Below are 11,166 nucleotides of genomic sequence, written 5' to 3' on the forward strand. Positions count from 1 at the left end.
CGATAACGAAAAACTAAATACTGTGTTTAGTAGTAATTGGCAGCTAGCTGCCTCCTTAGTACTCGTTGAAAAGTTTGTCCAGTTAATACCTGGTAGATTGAAATCACCCGTGAGTAATAATTTTGTTCTATCAGTTATAATGGTATTTAGGAAGTCGTGAAGTTGGGTAAGGTAATCAACAGAGGCGTTAGGACGCCGGTAAATGCCACCTATCAACACAGATGAATCGTTTATTTTAAGCGTGCACCAGATGCTTTCATGATTCGGTATACCTATTTCTTTATGAAAGTGTATTCCATGTTTTATCGCTATAGCCACACCACCACCACGGCGAGTGTGGTTTGTGTACCCCGCATAAAACACTTTCGTGTTAAAAACACTCGCCATCAGCCACAGCGGAACTTTCAACAAGGCTCGGTGGGACACCACGCTAATTTACTCACCTTTTCACAATACCAACACACATCACCTCACGGCAAGCTCTATACCGCGCAACGTGCGCTCCTAACATCACACAGCTGAAGACAGAAACGGGCTTATGATTTCCACAAAGAGCGAACGATAACCTGAACAATAACTATGTGGATTCAGCCGAATACATGAACCGCGAAACATATGTTTTCTGCGTTTGAATTTCCCAATATAATGTACTGTGTTTAACGCTCCTATGTTGCAATTAATAATATTTGCATTGATATTTGCTATGTTAATTATTTGCATTGGTGTCTAGTAAAGTTATTGTATTGATTTTGTGTTGATACGCGCCGCAAAATGCGTTAAGTATACATTTGTCGCCTACTGCCTTTGTTTTGTAATGCTCTCGTGCTGTTTTTGTTTTTGTTATAGGAGGGTGGGGCTGTGTGAAGTTGCCCTAAAGCAGCTTTCCTTCCGACTTTCCCCTCACAACAGCTGCTCGACAACATCTTCACAGGTTGTGCGAAATAAAAATTCAATTCAATTTAGTTCAATTTGCATTCGCTATATTTCACCTCTCGAAGACTCCCAAACTCGGCGAAAATACGAGCCATACTCCCAAATGGTATAAGAGGCGGCCATATTCTCAGCGATAATTCGGAATCCCACACCAAACAAATAACGTTTCTAACTCAACAACTGCAATTCTAAATTTCGCCAGTGCCCGGTTGTCGAGTGTGGAGCTAAAAATTAAAACTTTCCGCCGGTATCCAGAGAGCACACAATATACTTGACCTGTCACCCTCCGCACTCTGGCCTCGAAGGAAACAATACGGCCCATGAACACGCCGTAGGACTCACGTTCCGGACGGGGCCTAATCATTACCCCTATCCTGTCCATTAAGGAGTTGTCTGCGAGGAATCCTCTTGTCACATTTACTTAAATAACTACACACTAGCTCGCCTTTCGTAGGATCCACCCACCAGTAAACCAGCAAGTGGATAACTTGAAAGCTCACATTTGAAGTTGACTGCGAACAAGCAACCCAACCCGCACCGTCTGACCCAAGTGCGCTCACGCCTCTACCCAAGCGGGGCCTGCAACCTGTGCAGCGAACATGCCCCCCTACCTCGCACAACACAGGCATGCCGCATGATCTCTTCTCACAAATAAACTCTGAGAAGCTCTGGCACACGGCGCTCCGCAACTAAGAACCACACCTTCTGATCGGGTTAATCGGCTGGGCAGAGGAAGTCGCCGACGCATGGATGCCACGACCTACAAAACCGACGTGAGTGTGACTACCCAGGCTAATGTTTTCTCTTTGTCGCACACTGTCTCGTGAAATTGGACATTGTGTGTGTGTATCGCCTGGGTGGCCTATTTACATAAACATTCTCTGTATAGTTGCGAGGCACACTAATCTTTCGGTATTTTCAAATATAATTCTCCGACATGCTTTTTCCGGTGGATCAGAAATGTCAATCCTGGTTGATCTTATCGGACACATAGTAAGAACGGTACATATCTAGGGAAAAAACGCACGTAATAACAGGAATTATATTTACCAGACGACACAAAAAGAACACTACCAGATTTATTGACAAAACAACGCAATTTTATGCACTGGTTTTAAATTTCTACTACATTTGATAGAATTGATTGATTTTTCTTGCAACGCTGACAGCCAGACGTTCCTTGCTATGATTCGTGCGGTCACTCAGCCTAGGTCGTCAGCGGCGACGTCCAGAATAGCCGCCGTAACTGCCGCACACCCTGCCAATGCACTCACATGCTGGGCTTGGCCCACATGGAGGCGATGATGGTGGTAAATGGTCCCCCAGACACTGGAGGAAAAATGGGCGCAGAATAAATCAGACACAATCATCTTAGGAGCATCGCGGAAAGCGTGCAGCAACTTGAAAACTCATGTTTCCACATGCGCACCTATTCCAACAGTTAGGTAAAAAAAACTTTGTTTTAACTTGCTCTGCCATGTTCACACGTGAACTGCACTAAAAAAAACTTCAAACCCTGAAGTAAACATTTACCGAAACAATGTTGAGAAGAAATCAGTTTTCGGGCATATTTCCATTGCTTTTTCACCCGTCAAGGTGAGAGCCTGAATGACATACAAGCGGTTACTGTGCGAATTACATTTCATTACCTAGGCATATTGTGGTAGCGCCGCCTCCTCTACAATAAGAATACCCTCAATGCCTTCTGATAGAACCGCATCGCTTTCAATTTTAATAGTTCGCGCTTAACTTTGGTAGGGCACAGGGCTCCGATTATTAAGTGCAACAGACGTTGGGAGTGCTGCTACCTCTAATAAAACTGCGCAATGCGTAGCAAAAGTATTTTATCATATAACAATACATGAGCAATGTCACAAATCTGGAATATAAAAGCTAACACAGCATTTCAAACAAACCAAAATTGCCAATGCTCTACCTGTGGCTGAGAATTGGCGCATAATTCTTTTCGCCAAAAAAACCTCTGTAAAATGGTAGCTTCTTTCAGCAGAGCTGCAAAGGACCTTGAAATGTTTGTGAACGTTTAAATATTTCCAATATGTTCGAATTGGGGAATATAATGGTTGTTATTGGCAAAAAAAGGGAGAAGTTACGTACTGCAAGGGAATGCAATAACTGGATGGGATACACTTTAAACCGTCGCTCGGGACATTTTTCACAGCATTCTTAAATATCCTGGCGTCTTGAAGAAGGTATAAGAAGGGTGAAACCCATTTTAAATATCTATAGCAATTCTTTTTAAATTGTGCCTGCATTCGAAGCATGCAGAGACTCGACATAGGCTCGAAGACACTGTGTCAGTATATGAGGCGTTTAAGCGTGGTACCCTCACGCTGAGGATAAGGCAGCGTACTTCACCAAACAAACTTTTGTAAAAACTTGGGGGACCCTACACAGGAGTGGCAGTCGGCGTAAATTGAAGCTTCACACTTCAGACTTTACACACATCATCTCCGGCGTGTTTTTTTTTGTGTACGTAGGTTTCGTTCTTGTAGTAAATGTCACATGGATAGGTTGTAAAAATGGGACAAATTTTGACCGTAACGCTAACATTCGCAGTATGTTCACCGAAGACCTTCATGCTGGCTAGCGTAACGAAAGAACGGCGGAGCCGAGAGTGGTGCCATGGCTGCCCGAAACGGGGATCATTACTTGGCCTCTCGGGTGCTGTGCGGCGCAACAGGGCTTATTTGTTCTATGATAAACCCAGTGGTGCGCCCTCCCAGAAAATAAAAGCAGCGACAGCCCCGGAGAAACTTCTAATTTCAGGAAAAGAAAACTTCCGTGTAAGAGCTTAACCATCCTAACGTTCCTCCCTCCCCAAATCATTCGGTGTTTGACTCTCAAGGTTTTATTTGTCGTCATGCTAGTGTGATGCCGCTGGGTATAGGTGTTTGAATCCCCTGCCTCTTGTCCCTTACTATGAATTCTTGCATTATCATACATCTTCTACGTGTTGTCTCTTGGTGGGCGTTAATATCGTGTGTTCCCGGTCGTCCGGTAGTCCCGTTGGTGCAGCGTGCTCGCTTAGTAATCAGAGTGCAATTGTTTTATTCCAAAGTCATTGACAATGTAGAAACGTTTATAATTAATATTCACTTCATTTCATTTTTTTTTCTTTCCTGTAGACCCTCGGGTAGTAGGCTACGGTTGCCTTGCGTCAACGTAGACTAGAAAAATAGTAGAAACAACAACAACAAACAAAACCAGACACAACGAATATTAGTTACTACTCGCGTGTAGTTACTCGCGTGTGTTCGCTTTTGCTCGACCCAAAATCAAACTGTTTCTTGTACGTAGTTCGCCATTTCACCTTACTTTACGCCAAACAGCCAACTCTTCAGACCTGAACTCTTGTCATTTCTCCTTTATTATTTTCCCTATTGGTGGTATTTTTTCACCTGAGGTAGGAATTTAGGCATGCGAGGTAGCATGTACATACATACAGGCACTAATCTGCATCCCTATGTTTACTTATGGAGATTAAAAATGTCACTAGTATGAGTTGATCGTATTACTTCGTGTAAAAATCGGTGTATGCGTGTATCACAGAAAACGTTTTTTAAACATGTGGAGCACTTTTACCAGATACTGGGACTTCCCGGAGTTGCAGTAATGTCTGCTGAGTAATGCAGCAGAGTGCCACAGAGTATCAGCACGGAACCCCATTTTGTTTGTTCAGCCAATTACGACTCGTGCGCTAGTCCGTATGAAGAGAAGAAAAAGTGGGCATTTAGGGGTCCTAAGCTGAAACAGTTATCACCCCGCTAATACCTACGGGACGTAGTCAGCATTATTGCGTGTTTGTAACTAGCAACTTTCTCCTTACCATAATATGCTGCAACTTGGGAGACAATTAGAGCTATATTATCTCACAGAGCGCAAAAAAACTGTTCACCTCACTGAAGGGAAAGGAACTAGTACTGGAGCTCATTATAACCCTTCACTTTCATAACCTTTAAAGAGGCATTCCAGCAGATAAAGAGATGGGGCTTTGAATAGCATCAAGATACTCCTCTAGCAGGTAAGAGGGGAGGTGCCATCCTTTCTACATAACCTTTCTACATAACCAACCTTTCTACCATAACCAGCGAATTGTGTTGTAACTTGTGCTTTTCTCTGTCCAGGTGCATTATAAAGCCACCTTCACAATCGAGAGTATTTACGGCTGCGTTCCCCGGCCCGTTTTGTTGAGTAGCGTTTCCGTGTTCAGAGGGGCGGATTCGACCCAGGTCATAGATAGATTGAAATACGGGTAAATGCCCCAACAAGGTTACGTCGAAACACCAAATACAGAGAGCGGGGAAGGAATTCTTTATAATTTGTGAACACTTACTCTTCCGGAACATTGTAGTGCAGGTTGTAGTACAGGATTATAGCCTTCGACTGGGTCCACTCCTGACCTGAAGATACGATGTAAAAAGAAATCAAAACCATAACAATAATAAGTCAAACAATTCTAATGATTAGAAAGATTATAAGCCACATTAAAATAGAGATATGCTTGCTGTTTTCCAAACTACTCCAAATTATGAAACTATTTCTGCAGCTTAGCCCAGTTTTCTCTGCAAAGTTTTGTATCTTCATAGGCAGAAACTATGCATGTTACGAGATAGACTGAAACTTTGCTTTCTACTACACTAAAACTACTCTGTACTGCAGTGCCGGGGTAGGTATCCCGGTCAGACGACGGAAATAGGCGTGGTTATTGTAAACACTATGACTGTAATTATCGATGTTACTGAATGCGTTCCTGTTGCCTATAATGTGGCGTCTATTGACATACACGTGATCATTAGTGTTTATAGCCCCGAACATGCATTATCTTTATTTACTGGACGTCAAACTTCCAAAAAAAAACTTTTTGAAGGTTATTCCCCTTATACTGCCTGTCATCGCAATGAGAATTCAAGTGATCAAAGCAGTGAAGACAATATGTAACCTCGTTTCCTACAGTATTATCAGTAGAGCTCTGATTATCGCATGGCTTAGAAACGGCCTTTATTATTTGCAGCTCAAACCTTGAGGAATGAAAGGCCGCGCTGACGAGCTCGGACCCAGGGGACTAGTGACAGTTGGTTAACCAGGCACGCAAGACAGCAGCCGCCGCAGAAATGTTGGCCGGGGGCTTCTACCACTTTCTAGCGCAAATGTTTCTTCACTTCAAATAGAACTTCAGCTCCACCACTACCATCATCGTCACCACACTTCCTCTGTATTGCACAGATTCATTTTCACTGGCGACACGCATACGTCCTTCACTTTCACCTTTTGCTGAGTATTCACGATAATTTCTCAGCCGAGGGTCTAAGTGAATTAACTTAGGGCTTGTTTCCATATATAGTGCGTTGCTGCTCAAATTTGGTTGAAGGCATTGACAAGTGTGAAATCTTCGATGGGTGTTCCGATTAAGGAACATGACTGCACATGCACTGTCTCCTCTTATGAACGTCTCCGTGTGCGTCTCTAGCATTACTAAACAGACTTTTAATATCCGTTAAAACTTCAGCAGTAGAGGCTTATGGATTTACAAACAGTTTGTCCCAGATCAGTCAGTGATTCCCAGATGCGCCTTTCTCTAAAATATCTTGCTCAAAGATTTGCAATTTATTTCCTCGGTGCTACAATCAGTAGATTGAGAATCATTATTTTCGTATTTTTCTGTATGGGATCATTTGCTTTAATTGTTCGTCCATGACACCTACATGTTATGACCAACCAGGTTGATCGGGAGCATTGAAATCCCCTTCAATGTAAGCTGTTTGGACAATTTTTGTATTAGGGTTTCAGCTTATGAACTCAAAGAATGTCTGTTTGGAAGGGTGTGCACTGGACATACTGTGCTGAGCCTACCAAACAGCATTTTTACATCTACTGACTTTAACTTTCTTTCAAGGCGTATGTAGATCATTGCTGTACAATGGAATAACCTCATGCTATAAATCATTGCTGTACAATGGATTAACCTCATGCAGTGAGTTTAAACATTTTAGTCGCTTTTTTTAAATGGCGTACCATCGGTGGAAGTTCGTAGGTTTTGGATTTAGGTGTGGCACCTGCAGCACAATAACATAGGTGTATATTGTTAAATGATTTCTTATTGTAATTTTTTTTCTCAGTCCTTACATTTACAGAGAGCCAAACGCTCCGTCCGATTTGCATTTATTTGAAAACGAGATGTGTGATGTTTGTGGTTCCGGTACCATGTGTTTTGTAAAAAGAGATGTTTATGTACAGCGTGTTGTTAGGATACTTGGTACAACATTTCAAAAGTTTATGCATGTCAAAAGTATTTTGCTGTTGTAACCGGAATGTGTGATTGTTGTGGAGATCACATATTGCCACCTGTACGTTAATTTCTATTCAATTGGAGATACCTTCGTCACTGATCACTGCCGCATATTTGTGCCGAATCAAGCAAGCCTCTCGGTACTAATTACTCTTCTCGTACCTGACCCCGCTGGCTGTCGCAGAGGAGAACGTTGGAAAACGGGCATGGTGTCCTCTAGATTCATTCTCTTTGCACCGCCAGAGATTTTTAGAGCAAAACCGGAGAAAACATTATCTCTTAAAAACCTGTGCGAAAACGCAGCACTAATGGTATAAAAATATTTGTTTTTCAGTAGAGGTACATTCATTATACATGCCTGGTTTAGTTTTTCAACATAGGCAATGTTGCGTCCCCTTCTGTGCATTCTTTCTTTCTTAGGAGAAAAAAAAATGGGGCTTCTCTCTATTATACTGCCCGGAATAACATACCCTTGTGGTGCGATGATAATGCAAGAGGTAATAACAGTCTCATAGAAGAACGTTGGGTAGACCTCAGGTAAAGTCGTAAAATGCAATAAAATATACAGTCAAACCTAGCTATGACGAACCCCGATAGAGCGAATTATGCTACATATCGAACAAAAATATTTCACTTACGGAAATACATGGGAAACAAATTCCTTATAATGAATTTCACATCCGATATATCGAACTCTGGGCGCTAGAATGGCCGCGAAAACGCATGATCTCAGAGCGGTGATTGAGATGTGGATTGGTTGCGACCACGGAGCAAGAGCCGCGACTGAGACATTGCGCCTCGCACGGAGCAACGTGACTCTCAATACTTTCCGTAACTGTTTCCGACGCGCGGGACTCGCGACGGAACCCGCGCAATCAGCGAGTCCGGACCAAGATAGCAGCATCGGTGAACTGTGGGCAACGTTCCCGGTGAACTGTGGGCCAACGCTCGCCAACGTTCCCGACGATGTCGCGAGTGAAATCCGTCCGACGATTATAATGAAGCGCTTTGGGCAGTCGATGTGCTCCGCCAATGCTTCTTAGATTTTTGAGGACGCGGACTCCAACTGGTGCAAACAATGTTTCGTCTAGAGAATGGTATGCTAGTTGAAGCCGCCAAAACGAAAGTGAAAACAGAAATCACGGATTTCTTTTTTGCAACGTCAGCAGTTAAGGCGGAAAGTAGCTTTATTACTTGCAATAAATAGATTATTTTGGTATGGTAATGGCTACTGTACTGTGTTCGTTTCTGCACACCCGGATGGCGGAGTTGGGGAGGCGGCGGCGGTGGAGGGGCTCCCCCAAATTGCGAACTCGTAACAATAAGCTCGTTATAGGCGAATTCGGCTATATCGAATTATTGGATATATCGAACTAATCGCGGCGCATATAGCAGTTCGCTATAAACGGGTTTGACTGTAATCCTTGACGCCACTACGCGATACGAACGCATGTTTTTACGTCAGCCACATGGTGGTGGTCGTGACCGACAACCAGGCGGGATTTCTCAAACGCAATTTAAAAAAAAGCACTAAGTTTATAGGTTTCCCACGAAAAATATGCCCGCTAAGTCGTTTGAAACGCAAAGCACGCTTGCCCGCTGTGCCCGCAGCGTACGAGAAACGCCGTTTTGCTGGAATTATAAAGCAACTGCAATCCTTGTGCATAGGTTAGACCCCACAGTTGTTGATGAATGGGCAGCAGGTGTTCACGAGTTCCTAAACACACTGCCGTGTACCGTGTATAAATTTGGTGGAGAAGATTGCGTGCATGTTAGAGCTTGTGTTCGTATGCATGGAACGTACGCGTCACAACCATGGTAGAGTTTTATGGAAACTGCTTCATGACGCCTCAAGCACGCGGCTCCAAAAAAAAGGACCTAAGCCAGCATCTGCATATCTAAAGATTCGGGAGAATAACTGTTTGCGACTACACGTCAGTCGCAAATTCTGTTGCCATCAAATAGTGTCTAACATTAGGAAAAGGCAGGAACAGCCCTTGAAATAGATTTTCCTCTCTTCTTTCGCAACAAACCGAAATTTAAGTGCGGGCCACGTAATACTTTACAGGGTGTTGTTTTTGCCCGGTGGCGCCATTCAGTTTCCTACGCGATATTGAAGTGAAACCACCTAGGGGAAGCTAGTCCTCCACTTTAAACACTAAAATCATTTTGAAAAGCTTTACAACGTAGTGCGCCCTTGGAACTTTGTGTATGTGAGATGAACTGGTCCCTATCCTAGCGGCTTGGTTTCGAGCAGAGGCAATCCGGCGTGTTATTTATTTTTCATGTCCAATGATGTTTGTGTAAAATTTTCTAAGCATGTTCTTCTACCCCATTTTCGCGAACATGAATGGTTCGGTATGTTTAAAGCGTTTTAAGAGCAGTGAGCAAATTATCACAGCGTTTAACTGAACATTTGCGCCGTACAAGGGGGGTCGCAACTCAACGGTTGATGAAATTTGTGGCCTCGGGTGATGTCGGGTAAAAATGCAGCAATTCATGAAAAAAAGCTTTGCGCACGTTAGAAAGATTTACTTGAAAAAAAACCACTTTCCTTAGTGGCTTATTAAAAGGGCCGTGCCCATCTCCACTCTTGCTGCTAGTGCGGCTCTCAAGGCTCATCGCAACCGCTTTGGAATGGTATCCCCTAAATTCCGCAAAAACCTTTAGGAAGCCTTGCTTCCAAGTATGACAAATAATGGCGCTGCATCTCGGATTCTGGAGCGAAAACGTAAATGTCCTATGCAACATTTTCAGGCTTTCCTGCTGACAAGGGGAAAGACTGCCATTTCTCGGAGTACTAGTTATGGAAAAGTGTTTTCTGTAGTGTGCTTTTGTACCAACTAACGCAATTCGCATGCATTCGTAAATTCATCTTGGAGCGAGCACGTCATGTTTGCGTTGCAATGACTGCTTTTTGTGAGGAAAAATGTATATTTCTTATATGTAAAATTTTTGCAGACAGCGTTTTTTGCGATATGGCCCTCCAGAGGAAGAAGATGCATAAAATCTATGTACAATAAGGAGATTGCTCTAAAAACAGCCCAGAATTTACCCAAGGATATGTTGAAGCTTCTCCAAACCACGAGTTTTTTTCCCTCCAAATTGTTCATTTCGGCATATATCTAATAAAAGCAACTTTCCTTGTCGTACAATCGTACAAATCGTAACAATTTATAAGAGCTTTCCATGGCAGAGAATTTCGGCAGTCATAATTTACTTGAAAAAATCTTGCAAACGCGCCTTTCTGCTATAAATACGAAATTTAAACTCGCTATCTGCCGCACGCCCAACGTATTTGAAATCCCAAAATGGCGCTTGGGCAACTCCCATACGCTTTGTAATAACAGAACAGCGTGAACAGATGCGACCAAATAATGCCGAATTTTAATGTCACATAGGCACCCTGAATGTGCAGGGCTATATGACTTAGCAGTTAATGCACATCGCCCGTTTGCTGTCTTCATTGCCAAATATCTAAAGAAGGTACTCACATGACTGCAGCAAGAGTGGCAATAATCATCAAAGAGGCGTAATTCTTCATACTGTGAAATAAGTAAAGAGCCGAATGCTGGAGAACGCTGATGGTTCTAAATTAACAGCTGCAGTTATGTCGCCGACCAATCCAATCCTAGTTAAATATTCTGCGCGTAACATGGCTTTAAAAGCAAGTTCACGTCAATGTTACACGACCCTAAAAACAAAGTGGAGCGAGAATACGTCATCCTTTATTCACCTATTGAATTGTCCACCAGCGTCGGTTCTGGCTGACCATTACATCGGCGATATTGTAGGCCTATTATATGCATTTGAAGAAATGTGCAAAATATAGTGCCCAACGTCATTCAACAGCAGGTCGTTTTTTATTGATGTAGAAGTTTTTGTCAGCTGTACCTCCTTTTTTCGTAAAACTCTCGGTTCTGTCT

At 43.0% G+C, this 11,166-nt stretch overlaps 1 long non-coding RNA gene across 1 annotated transcript; it reads right to left on the reverse strand.

The window, feature by feature from the left end:
- Positions 1–1,994: 1,994 nt before the first annotated feature.
- LOC144165277 (uncharacterized) lies at positions 1,995–10,871 on the reverse strand. The gene is made up of 3 exons (XR_013321433.1): positions 10,735–10,871; positions 5,288–5,354; positions 1,995–2,262 (listed from the first exon to the last, which is right to left on the reverse strand). It is a non-coding gene; the product is annotated as an uncharacterized LOC144165277 (long non-coding RNA).
- Positions 10,872–11,166: the final 295 nt, after the last annotated feature.

The sequence above is a fragment of the Haemaphysalis longicornis genome, unplaced genomic scaffold, assembly GCF_048455015.1.
Source record: "Haemaphysalis longicornis isolate Haplotype H1 unplaced genomic scaffold, Haemaphysalis longicornis Haplotype H1 scaffold_14, whole genome shotgun sequence".
Lineage (NCBI taxonomy): Eukaryota > Metazoa > Arthropoda > Arachnida > Ixodida > Ixodidae > Haemaphysalis > Haemaphysalis longicornis.